We start from the raw sequence: 11,975 nt of genomic DNA on the forward strand, positions 1-11,975 counted from the left end.
TCTGATAAAGCAGATGATTGTAGCGATTCGGGTATCCCCACGAATCGCAGGTTGCTCCTTCTGGATCTATTTTCCAAATCATCAAGTTTTTGTATTATGTATTGATTTGTTTTGTCCTGCGCTTGTTCTGTGGCTTGGGCTTGGTACATCTCTTCTTCCATACTTGAAAGGCGATGTTCTAGTTCATGGAGCCTGGTGTTATGTTCTCCTAGCTGGGCCTTAATTTGCTTCATCCCCGCATTTACAGCGTTTTCCACAGATGTTGAAATCATGGGGGACAGGAGAGCTGCCACTGCCTGTGCTATGCGCTCTGTAGCATGGTCCCCTGCGAGCTGTGGGGGGAGGGCTGGTAGTTGAAGGGCCTGAGGGAGAGGGGCCTGAGGAGAGGTGGATTGTGGCTGTGGTTGAGCTTGGGAGGCCTGGGGAGATGTGTGTGGGGCTGCACTGCCACTTACTTCCATGTCTGCTGGCTGGGCGCTTGTGTGCAGGTCCGTGTAGGCCGAAGCCGGGGCCTCGATTTGCGGCTGGGCCGGCGGCGCCGTCTGGGCCGTGTTGGTACGGGGGCCGCGGACTTCTACAAAGCGGTCCATGTATTGGGTGCTGGAGCCCGGGGTGCTTGAGGGTGGATGCGGGCTTCTGGGCCGTTTTTTTTATGCTGGTTTTTGTCCTGTTTGCGGGAGCTGTGAGGAGAGACAGCTACTCCATGCGGCGCCGGAACCGGAAGTGTACCTCCACCCTTTAATATGATCACTTTACGTTTTTTAATCCCCTAATGACGTTAATACAATTATAAAAACTTTCAGAGTAAAATGGTTTCCAGGATTGGAGATCATGTGTAAATTCACCTATAAATGTGTAGATATTAGTAAAGGTGATAAACTTGCCCAATGCCCTAGGGACAATTATCTTCCTCTAACTTCTATAAAGGACTGTGTGCTGTCCGAGGTGATATTGTGATCAGATTTGTATGTAGATGATATTTTGTACATATTTTGTGTCATTTACCCATCAGGCAGCGTATGGCTTTATCTATTTACATTGATCTGCTGTTGATGATTGAAATAGATACAAATAGACAAAGATTTGTCTGGACTGATTGAGTAGATAAAATGTTTTGTTTTTCTTGCTTTTTTCCCCCATTGTGTTGTGTTTTAAGAACTCCATGATCTTCCCAACTTGTGATTTCAGATAAAGTAACAATGTAAGGCGGGAGATTGTGGAGGATCTTTGATTGTAACAATGTGTGAGTGCGGCATAAGTGTTTGTTCAGCTCTGCCACCTTGTGGTCATTCCCGGTAGAACACTCGGGTGTGTGTGCAGTACAAGGAGGTGAATAGGGAATGTATACAGCCAGAAAGTGGAGATGATCTCCGCAATAAATCTGGAATCAGGATGGGAATAGAAGGAAGGTTTATTCATCCCCCTCCCAGTATGACCGATCTACGGTACTTCTCATCTAAAGATCAATGTTATTATTATTTTAGCATTGCCTCACAAACATGCCACCCACATCTCTCTACATAGAGCAGGGGCGGATCCAGGGGGGGGGGGGGGGCAGACATCGCTGTGGTGAGAGAGCCGGTGGGCGGCTCCACGGCTGAGAGCACGGGCGGCTCTGTTGGTGAGCAGCTGTGCGGCTCAGTGACAGACTGTGTGGCCAATCAGGGAGACGGCGGGCCGGGGAGCAGAGAGATAACATCATCTCTCACCGCCCAGCGCTGCCCTGCATCCCTGTAGTTCCGCCCTCACTGTAGAAGGCACAGGCAGCCGCGGCAGCAGATTACATCATCTCTCTGCTGCCCCTGGGGCGGGATGCAGCGCTGACACATCCGCTCAGGATGAGCCCTTTGTTCGCTCTGCTCCCATCGCTCTCCCAGCGGCAGCAGCCAGCCCATTCCTCCCTGCCCAGCACTGATGACAGGGGGGGGTCACCAGTTGAATAAGCCTGAATCTGGGACACAGCAGACAATTATAGCAGGCAAGTGACAATCTGCAACGTGTGGCATGGGACGTGGCAAGTGACAATCTGCAACGTGTGGCATGGGACGTGGCAAGTGACAATCTGCAACGTGTGGCATGGGACGTGGCGAGTGACAATCTGCAACGTGTGGCATGGGACGTGGCAAGTGACAATCCGCATCTAGTGACAGGTGACGTGGCAAGTGACAATCCGCAACGTGTGGCAGGTGACAGTGGCAAATGACACGCTCGGGGCTCCCACTGATTCTATGGTGAGTTGAACCATTTCATTTTTTATAACCATGTAATAATAGTAATAATGCGCTTCAATCATCCTGACACCATAACAACCATGGTGCTGTGATGATTGAAGCGCTAACGCCAGCCATTTCCCGGTTAAACTTATCCCAAAAAAACGTATTTTCTGGCAGTGCCCCTCCCGAGACTAGGCTCTGGATCCGCCCCTGACATAGAGCCGGACATATGTGCTTTCTATTCCCCAATGAAGTTATATATTATTAATACTGTCAGGTAAAGTTCCCTGTAAAGACAAACCCTTTGTCTTCTTATCACACTCAGACTTGTAATAGAGGTGAGGAGTAATGAGAGGAAATGTGATCACAGTACATCATTCTCTCATCTCTTTTCATTCCAATCTTTCTATGTTGATCGTCTCCTCACCGCTAAACCCTCCAACCAAAACCATCCACCCCTCCATGCAGAGGCGGCTCTCTAATTAGGCGAAATAGGCGGTGGCCTCAGGCCTCGCAGTCATAGGGGCCTCGCACAGCTGGCTAGTTTACCTAATTAGAGAGCCACCCCTTCCAGCAGCAGAGATCTCTGCCATCACACAGTCCCGTAGCCCCTCGCTCTGCTACAGGGAGAGATACAGGCTGCGAGTGAGATGTGTGATCGGAGCTCCGGATCACAGACAGGGAGAGAGAGCCGCTCAGTAGAGCTCTGACAGATCACCCCCCCTCCCCCTGCTGCCCGCACAGCCAGACAGAAGAGGAGAGAGAGCTTCTGCTCCTCCTCCTCCCGCCCTCTCCTCCTGTGTCTGCCCCGCCCACTCTCCTCGGCAGTGTTCTCTGCTCTGCCTCAGAGAAGGGGATGTGTGGGCGGGAAGATTCAAGCTGGAGCCCAGGAAAAGGGGAGTCTGATCCATCCATCCATCCATCCATCCAGTCCCTCCTGCCTCCCAGTGAGTACACTGATGTAGAGGATGTTCTTCCTTCCCTTCTGTCTCCACCCCCTTCTCTATCTTTCTTTCTTTCCTTCTATCTATCTATCTATCTATCTATCTATCTATCTATCTTTTTTTCCTTCCATCTATCTTTTTTTCCTTTCGTCCTTTCGTCCTTTCGTCCTTTCGTCCTTTCGTCCTTTCGTCCTTTCGTCCTTTCGTCCTTTCGTCCTTTCGTCCTTTCGTCCTTTCGTCCTTTCGTCCTTTCGTCCTTCCTTCTCCACCCATCCCCCTTTGACAGCCTACCAGAATAGGTAGGATCTGTGAGAGCAGCTTCCCTGTGCAGCTCTGCTTGAGGAAAATATATCTTTATTATGCCCACTCACCTACCCCCTGTACTGTCCACTCCCCTATACTGTACCCTCCTAATACAGTTCATTTTCATCCCTTGAATTTTTTTTCCCATTATGGGAGTGAGTGGGGCCTCATGTCTAAGTTTTGCCTAAGGCCTCACAAAGTCTAGAGCCGCCTCTGCCTCCATGTCCGTCCGTCCGTCCTAACAGCAATTCAGAGTTTCTATGATTTGTATCATTTACTGCATTTCATTAGAAGGAACGATGTGATCTCCTTACAGGGACTGTTTTTTTATTGTCCTCCATCCTTTAATTCTGCTGAATATTTTCTGGAGATCAGAGATCATTCAATATTAAATACCAAACACCCCCCCCCCCCCCCAGCTGAAAGGAACACAGATCTCAGATCCTCCTTCACACTCAATACATTGTATCCGAAGAAATCGCCCAGAACTGTGATTGGTGCAAATATGAAATTGATACATTCAAATTTCCCACCGGAATTCTATGGAACATTCCAATGATCTCAGATAGAATAATCCGACACTCAAATCTGATATCTCTTCCCCCGGGAACATCGATCAACGCGAATTGTCGGGCAGTTTATCTAACCAAGAATAATAAATCCATTAGAAATATGAATGTCACATTTCTTCTAGTCTTTTCTTTTACTTCACAATACAGAATCCGCCCTGCTAGAGAATGTTTTCTATAGAGATCAATAAAAAGTCTACAGAAAAAGTATTTTCTGGGCTGAAAACAGAGAAAGATCTCAGAATACATTTCTTTGAAATTCTCATAAGAAAGACATCACTGGCTGATGAAGGAAACGCCCACAGCTCTGATTGGCTCAGATTTCAAAATTGCTACTTTCAAATTTGCCGCCTGAATAGTGAAGAACGTTACAGAGAAATCATCAGCTCTATTATACCGCCAAATCCGACACGGAGACCATCAGATGAGACATTTATCCGAGAAATATCATCAATACTTTATTTTTATTGATTAGCCCGGAATGAATAGAAATGGATTCTGAAGATTATTGAATAATGTAAAACATTTCCATATGTTCTCTTTTATTCCAAGTTCCCGGAATGCAGAATACTAAATGGGAAAATCTAGAGATATAATATAATAGTATATAATTTTTCTTCTCTCGCTCCCTCTTTCTGATATATCATTTATACATATAGCAGATTGTACATATTTTGCTCTTCCTATATAAAGTTCGGGGAAATATGACATTATTGAAAGAAATAGGTAATAATCATGACATGCCAGACAAATATGTACAATTGATCAATAAATATAATGTTGCGCTTCTGATGACTTCCATCCGTTTCTATTCAGCAAACTAATAAAAAGCTTCTAAATAAATGAAATTATCTGCTGTGTAATAAATGACTAGACTCCGCCCCTTCTTCTCCTGTCTCCTATCAGGTCCGATCAGCCTTACACCCAGGAAGACAAGATGTTGGTAGCAATGTGTTTCTTTGTTTTCTTTTCAAAATAATGTTTTATAAATATGAAATTCCTATGAACAATTGAAACTGCTGATTGTGTTTCTATTACGAAGTGTTAAAGATTCGTGTTCTCCGTGTAATCTCCAGGTATAAATAGAAAATAATTGACAAGAAAGAATAAATTCATCTTCTGGAAATGTATTGCTGTTGCATTAATGTATCTAAATACAACAGAATATTTAGGAGCCTTATAAAGGAATGACATTCTCTATTTTTTTGGTAATGAATGGGTGTGACTCCGCCTCTTTCCCGGGAAGGTTTCTATCAGGTCCGCTCAGGCTGTATATAAGGAGGGCAGGCAGGCAGGCAGCTGAGTTCAGTTTCTGTTTGAGCAGAAAATATTCATCATGTCTGGTCGCAGTAAAGGAGGGAAGGGTCTGGGGAAAGGAAGCGCCAAGCGGCACAGGAAGGTGCTCCGGGACAACATCCAGGGCATCACCAAACCCGCCATCCGACGTTTGGCCCGCAGAGGGGGTGTCAAGCGCATCTCCGGACTCATCTATGAGGAGACCCACGGAGTGCTGAAGGTTTTCCTGGAGAATGTCATCCGCGATGCCGTCACCTACACCGAGCACGCCAAGAGGAAGACCGTCACCGCCATGGATGTCGTCTATGCTCTCAAACGCCAGGGGCGCACTCTCTACGGATTCGGAGGATAAACCCTCATAGACACCTACCCACTTCATCTACACAAAGGTCCTTCTCAGGGCCACCTACCTTCTCATACAAAGATCTATATACCACATCCATCTCCAAAACTCACTACATCATCCTGAGTGCTGATTGTACAATCTATTTATAGATCCATTTTCTACCCAATGGATAAATAATTTAGTTGTGTTCTTACGTAGCTTTAGTAAAAAGGATCGAACAGTGTATGGTCAGACATCGCACGTGTACTTGGAGATTACACGGAGAACAAAAATATTTAACGCTTCATAACAAACACCCGTTTTCAATTTTTCATATTTATAAAGATTATTTTGATAAAGAAACCAAGGAATGCCCCCCCCCCCCCCCCACCCCCTACATCTCTCCTTCCTGGGTGTAAAGCTGAGCGGACCCGATTGGAGACCTGAAAAGGGGCGGGGTCTATTCATTGCACTGCAGAGAATTTAATTTATTTAGAAGCTTTTAAATATTTTGCTGCATGGAAACGGATGTAATTCATCAGAAGCGCAATATTTTCTTTGATTCATAGTACTTATTTTTCTGGCATGTCATGATGATTATATATTTGTATCTTTTTTTTCAGTTAGTTACATAATCCTATGCAGATCTGATTATGTATTTTGTATTGTACATTTATGTATCTGGCAGTGTCATGATTTCTACCAGTCCATTTATTTATATATATATATATATATATATATATATATATATATATATATATATATATATATATATATATATATAATATATTATTCTGGTTGTAATTTGGGGGAAATCCGTTATTGCTACATCTGATAGAGGCCAGTCCCATCATCCTATACAGATCTGATGACACACCTATTCTTCCTTTATTACGGTTTTCTAATTATTTTTCGGAGATTACACAGAGAACACAAATTACCAGTTATTATTGTTAACATTCACATATCTATAAGGGATTACTAAAGAAAAGGAGAAAAAAGTCGCATTTATGTTTCTAAGATAAAGCCATTCAATACTCTGCAGATAATTACTTAGAAACATTGTTAACAATTTGCTGATTTCTAGTTACAAAGTGGATACCGATCTGTTTGTTTTATTGATTCATTGTACATATGTATCTGGGAGTGTCATGATTTTTACCAGTCCTTTCACTTTTTATAAATCTAGTAACAGAGAAAAACACACTTTACATGATTCAACATCTTCGTCTGTGGGGTTCAATATTGAGTTGGCCCACCCTTTGCAGCTATAACAGCTTCAACTCTTCTGGGAAGGTCGTCCACAAGGTTTAGGAGTGTGTCTATGGGAATGTTTGACCATTCAAACAGAAGTGCATTTGTGAGGTCAGGGTTTGGTGTGCTTTCAGAAAGTGCATCAAACTTGCAGGATATAATAGAATTCTATGGCAAAGTGCAGCTAACCCACAGGAAAGCCACAGGCGCACTGCGCTGAACCCACGGTGCAGGTAAACTGCAGAGCATCAGTGTGAAAGCAGCCTTAGCACTAATTCATACAATCGGTCCCTGCTTTGCAGGGAAGTGAAATCCAGCACATCCCCCACTGACAGGACAGAGCTCTGCCTTGTTTACATAGGCAGAGCTCTGTTCTGTGTCTCTCTTCGCTAATCAGCAGGTGTCGGAGGACATGCATTGGCCGGAGGACATGCATACTTACCTCCTCTATGCAGTTGGTTTTGCACAGAGCAGCCCGGATCCTCCTCTTCTCGGGTCCCTCATCGGTGCTCCTGGCCCCTCCCTCCTGTTGAGTGCCCACACAGCAAGCAGCTTGCTATGGGGGCACCCGAGCCGAGTCACCAGGGCCGCTGTTAGAAATCATGGGGCCTCCGCACAGCCTACCTGATGGGGCCTCTTTCAACCACACCCTTGACCCCACCCCTGACCCCGGCTCAAAACAAAATGCAGGTTTGTTGCCATTTACATATATGTGTGTGTGTGTTTGCAATTGCACAAAGGAGTAGAGGCAGTTTAAATTGTATTTTATTATTATTTTTTTAAATAAAAAAATCTTACACTGTATCTTTTACATTTTTTTTTTCTTTGTTTTTTCCTTTCACAAGGGATGTACAACATCCCTTGTGATAGTATAGGTCATGACCGGTCCTCCTTTATGGAAAGATCTGGGGTCTTTTAGACCCCCTTATCTGTCTTCTGGCCTCCAAAGCACCTGATCCAACCAAGATCAGTCTGATCAGATGCTTGTTCAGGCCAGTAATGGATTGTTTACATGATAACAAAACCGGAAGTGATACAATTCTTGCCACTCCTGGTTTGTGACATCACGCAGTGGGAGGAACGACATCCACCCCTCTCACTGTGTCTCAGGAACTGGATGATACTGGTCCCATCTTAAAGGTGGTGGTTGGGGGACCCCCTTCCACTGCCTGGAAAAATAATCCAGCGGCTTCTTAGTCACTAGGATTACTTTTAGTTTGTGCAGAATTGCTGGGGCTAAAAAATGATATCATTGCTGCAGTGATGACCGAGATATCACCCTTCCAATCCAGAGATGTACTGGTACATCGCTGGATGGGAAGAGGTTAAAGTGGATTTGTTTGGGGGCAGTAAAAATGCAGCTCTGCTCTACATCTTTACTGCTCCCCCAAATGAAGTGTAAAGTAGCAGCATCTCACCGTCTTATGATCATCAGCATTACAATAATCACACAGACAGCACAGTAAGCAGGTGCTCTATCATGGCTCTATTATGCCTCTATCGTGGCTCTATCATATCCCTATCATGTTCCTATCATGGTCCTATCATGGCCCTATTATGGCCCTATCATGCCTCGATCATGGATCTAACATATCCCTATCATGGTCCTATCATGACCCTATCATATCCCTATTATGGCCCTATCATGGCCTTATCATAGCTCTATCATATCCCTATCATGGCCCTACCATAGCTCTATCATATCCCTATCATCTACAAAAAAGCCCCATCTTTACGAGATCGCCTAGCCCCAGGTGTGGTGGATCCCCCTATACAATCTGAAAGTAGATTATTTTCCTTTCTCTCAGGATTTTATGCCTGTGGGCGGTGCACAGCCTGCAGGCATTCTAAGTGCAATAATAAAAAACGTAAAAGTTTTAGAGCCACCTCCACAGGTAAAGAATACAAAATAGATCAACTCATTACGTGTACCACCATTGGGGTTGTCTATATGTTACAGTGTGAGTGTGGCTTACAATACATTGGCAGAACATTCCGCCCCTTGCATGTTCGTTTAGGGGAACATGTCAACAACATTAAAAAAGGCATAAAAACACACAATGTTTCTAAGCACTTTAAATTGGTACACAATCAAAACCCCAGGGGTTTGAGCTTCTGGGGTATAGAGAGAGTTAACAAACATTGGAGGGGGGGTAACTTCCTACGCCAACTCAGTCGTAGAGAATCTCATTGGATTCACGAGACTAAGGTTCTTGTGCCAAGGGGCGTGAACGTTGAGTTTGATGTTAACTGCTTCATCTCTGATCGATAGTGATTGTTTTTTCTGTAATGTTTTGTAATTTTTTATTTTATTATGTTAATTTTACATGTATTTAATATTATGGTATTGGATGACCCAGGATGATGAGCGGACAAGTGGGGCTTATGCCGTCGTTTTTATAATATATTTTTTATTACATATTTTTGTATTTATCCAGACTGCTGTCTCACCACTTTATATGTTTAAAGCTTTAGAGATACATTATGAATGTGTAAGAACCAGTGCGCAAAAACCCAATGTATACAGGGAGCTATGGAACTGACGGTAAAATACCCGATGGAGAGCTGCCAACATAGGTTCACTCAGTTCCCCCAAAAAAGATATTCAATAGAGATATGTGGCGCTACTCCATCAATCAGTACAAAATATCAATAATCCAAAATCGCAACTAAAATGAACTAGGCTGTAAGGATAAAGTAAGCAAAAGTGGGGCTCCACCTAATATAATACCAAAAACAATATTTATAGCCTCAAAATATCACCATGCATGAATATAACAAAGACAAAATTCCTGCAATGCAAATAACCAGCAATCAAATGCTCAAAATAATAAATAATCTCAGTGCTCAATAAATAAATGTCAACTACCCATCTTCAAGTGGCCAAAAATTTGTGAATATAAAACGCTGACTTCCCAGATTAAAAAGCTCCAAAGACCAACACACAGATGGCGTCCAATGTCTCACAGACAATGGCTGGTGATCAAATCATTTCTGGTGCTAGATAACAAAATATATAAATCATCAACGTGAACTACAGAGTGAATGTAGTAGCATACAGTGCAAAAAAAAGGGTAGTTTTACGGTCAGCAAAAATTCCCATCTGATCTACAATATGAAAATAAACCCCATAATAATGTTACAGTCATATCTAAATCCAATCCATAATTGATAATAATTGAAAATACTAGTGAAAACAATAAATAAAATAAAAATACCATATAATCAAATGAATAGAAATAAATAAAAATCAAATGTAATAGGACAAGTAATCCCACAGAAGAGACACTGTCCCAAATAGTGACAATAGTGCAATTAGTCCATATAGAAAGTGCAGTAGTGCTGAGTGACTTCCAAAAAAACAGTCTTTAAATATGGTGCAAAATGTGCAGTGACTGGTGTTTTTTCTTCTATGCACGTTCTAGTGCATCTCTCAAGTGTTTCCCCCAGCCTCTCACCTCCAGCAGCGGCCCCCAATGGGCCAAGTAAAGCGGATAAGTATTCTAGGAGAGGATGTATTTTCTGCAGCTCCCAGCACTCACAGCAGTCCCAGCAGTTTGTTTAAAAACAAAGGAGAGGTCTCATGGTGCAGTATGAAATACTCGTTTATTCAAAAAAATATAGCAACTTACATTTAAAATTAGCAGCGATCAGTAGTTGTGTATAGCTTCCGGGACGGCCGAACCCGGAAGCTATACACAACTACTGATCGCTGCTAATTTTAAATGTAAGTTGCTATATATTTTTTTGAATAAACGAGTATTTCATACTGCACCATGAGACCTCTCCTTTGTTTTTAAACAAACTGCTGGGACTGCTGTGAGTGCTGGGAGCTGCGGGAAAAGTTGCAGAGAGACGGATTTATTTGTTACCAAAGAAACACTGCAGAAAATACATCCTCTCCTAGAATACTTATCCGCTTTACTTGGCCCATTGGGGGCCGCTGCTGGAGGTGAGAGGCTGGGGGAAACACTTGAGAGATGCACTAGAACGTGCATAGAAGAAAAAACACCAGTCACTGCACATTTTGCACCATATTTAAAGACTGTTTTTTTGGAAGTCACTCAGCACTACTGCACTTTCTATATGGACTAATTGCACTATTGTCACTATTTGGGACAGTGTCTCTTCTGTGGGATTACTTGTCCTATTACATTTGATTTTTATTTATTTCTATTCATTTGATTATATGGTATTTTTATTTTATTTATTGTTTTCACTAGTATTTTCAATTATTATCAATTATGGATTGGATTTAGATATGACTGTAACATTATTATGGGGTTTATTTTCATATTGTAGATCAGATGGGAATTTTTGCTGACCGTAAAACTACCCTTTTTTTTGCACTGTATGCTACTACATTCACTCTGTAGTTCACGTTGATGATTTATATATTTTGTTATCTAGCACCAGAAATGATTTGATCACCAGCCATTGTCTGTGAGACATTGGACGCCATCTGTGTGTTGGTCTTTGGAGCTTTTTAATCTGGGAAGTCAGCGTTTTATATTCACAAATTTTTGGCCACTTGAAGATGGGTAGTTGACATTTATTTATTGAGCACTGAGATTATTTATTATTTTGAGCATTTGATTGCTGGTTATTTGCATTGCAGGAATTTTGTCTTTGTTATATTCATGCATGGTGATATTTTGAGGCTATAAATATTGTTTTTGGTATTATATTAGGTGGAGCCCCACTTTTGCTTACTTTATCCTTACAGCCTAGTTCATTTTAGTTGCGATTTTGGATTATTGATATTTTGTACTGATTGATGGAGTAGCGCCACATATCTCTATTGAATTTAGAGATACATTGCTTTGGTATATTAACTGTAGGCTATTTGTTAATAGCCTTATTATTTACGGTCTACATGGTTATCCTATGGACACAGTTACTTCCTGGTTTGAAGTCTCGACCTTGGTTACCATAGTGATTAGCAAACAATGTAGCTTATTGGTTGCTTGGGAGGAGCGGACAGGTATTTAAATGGGTGTCATCACGCTCAGCCGTCGCCGCTGAGGAAGTCCCGCCCACTTTGAGGGACGTAACGAGTACGGCAAGGAGA

This window comes from Aquarana catesbeiana, linkage group LG08, assembly GCF_042186555.1.
Source record: "Aquarana catesbeiana isolate 2022-GZ linkage group LG08, ASM4218655v1, whole genome shotgun sequence".
NCBI classification, from domain to species: domain Eukaryota; kingdom Metazoa; phylum Chordata; class Amphibia; order Anura; family Ranidae; genus Aquarana; species Aquarana catesbeiana.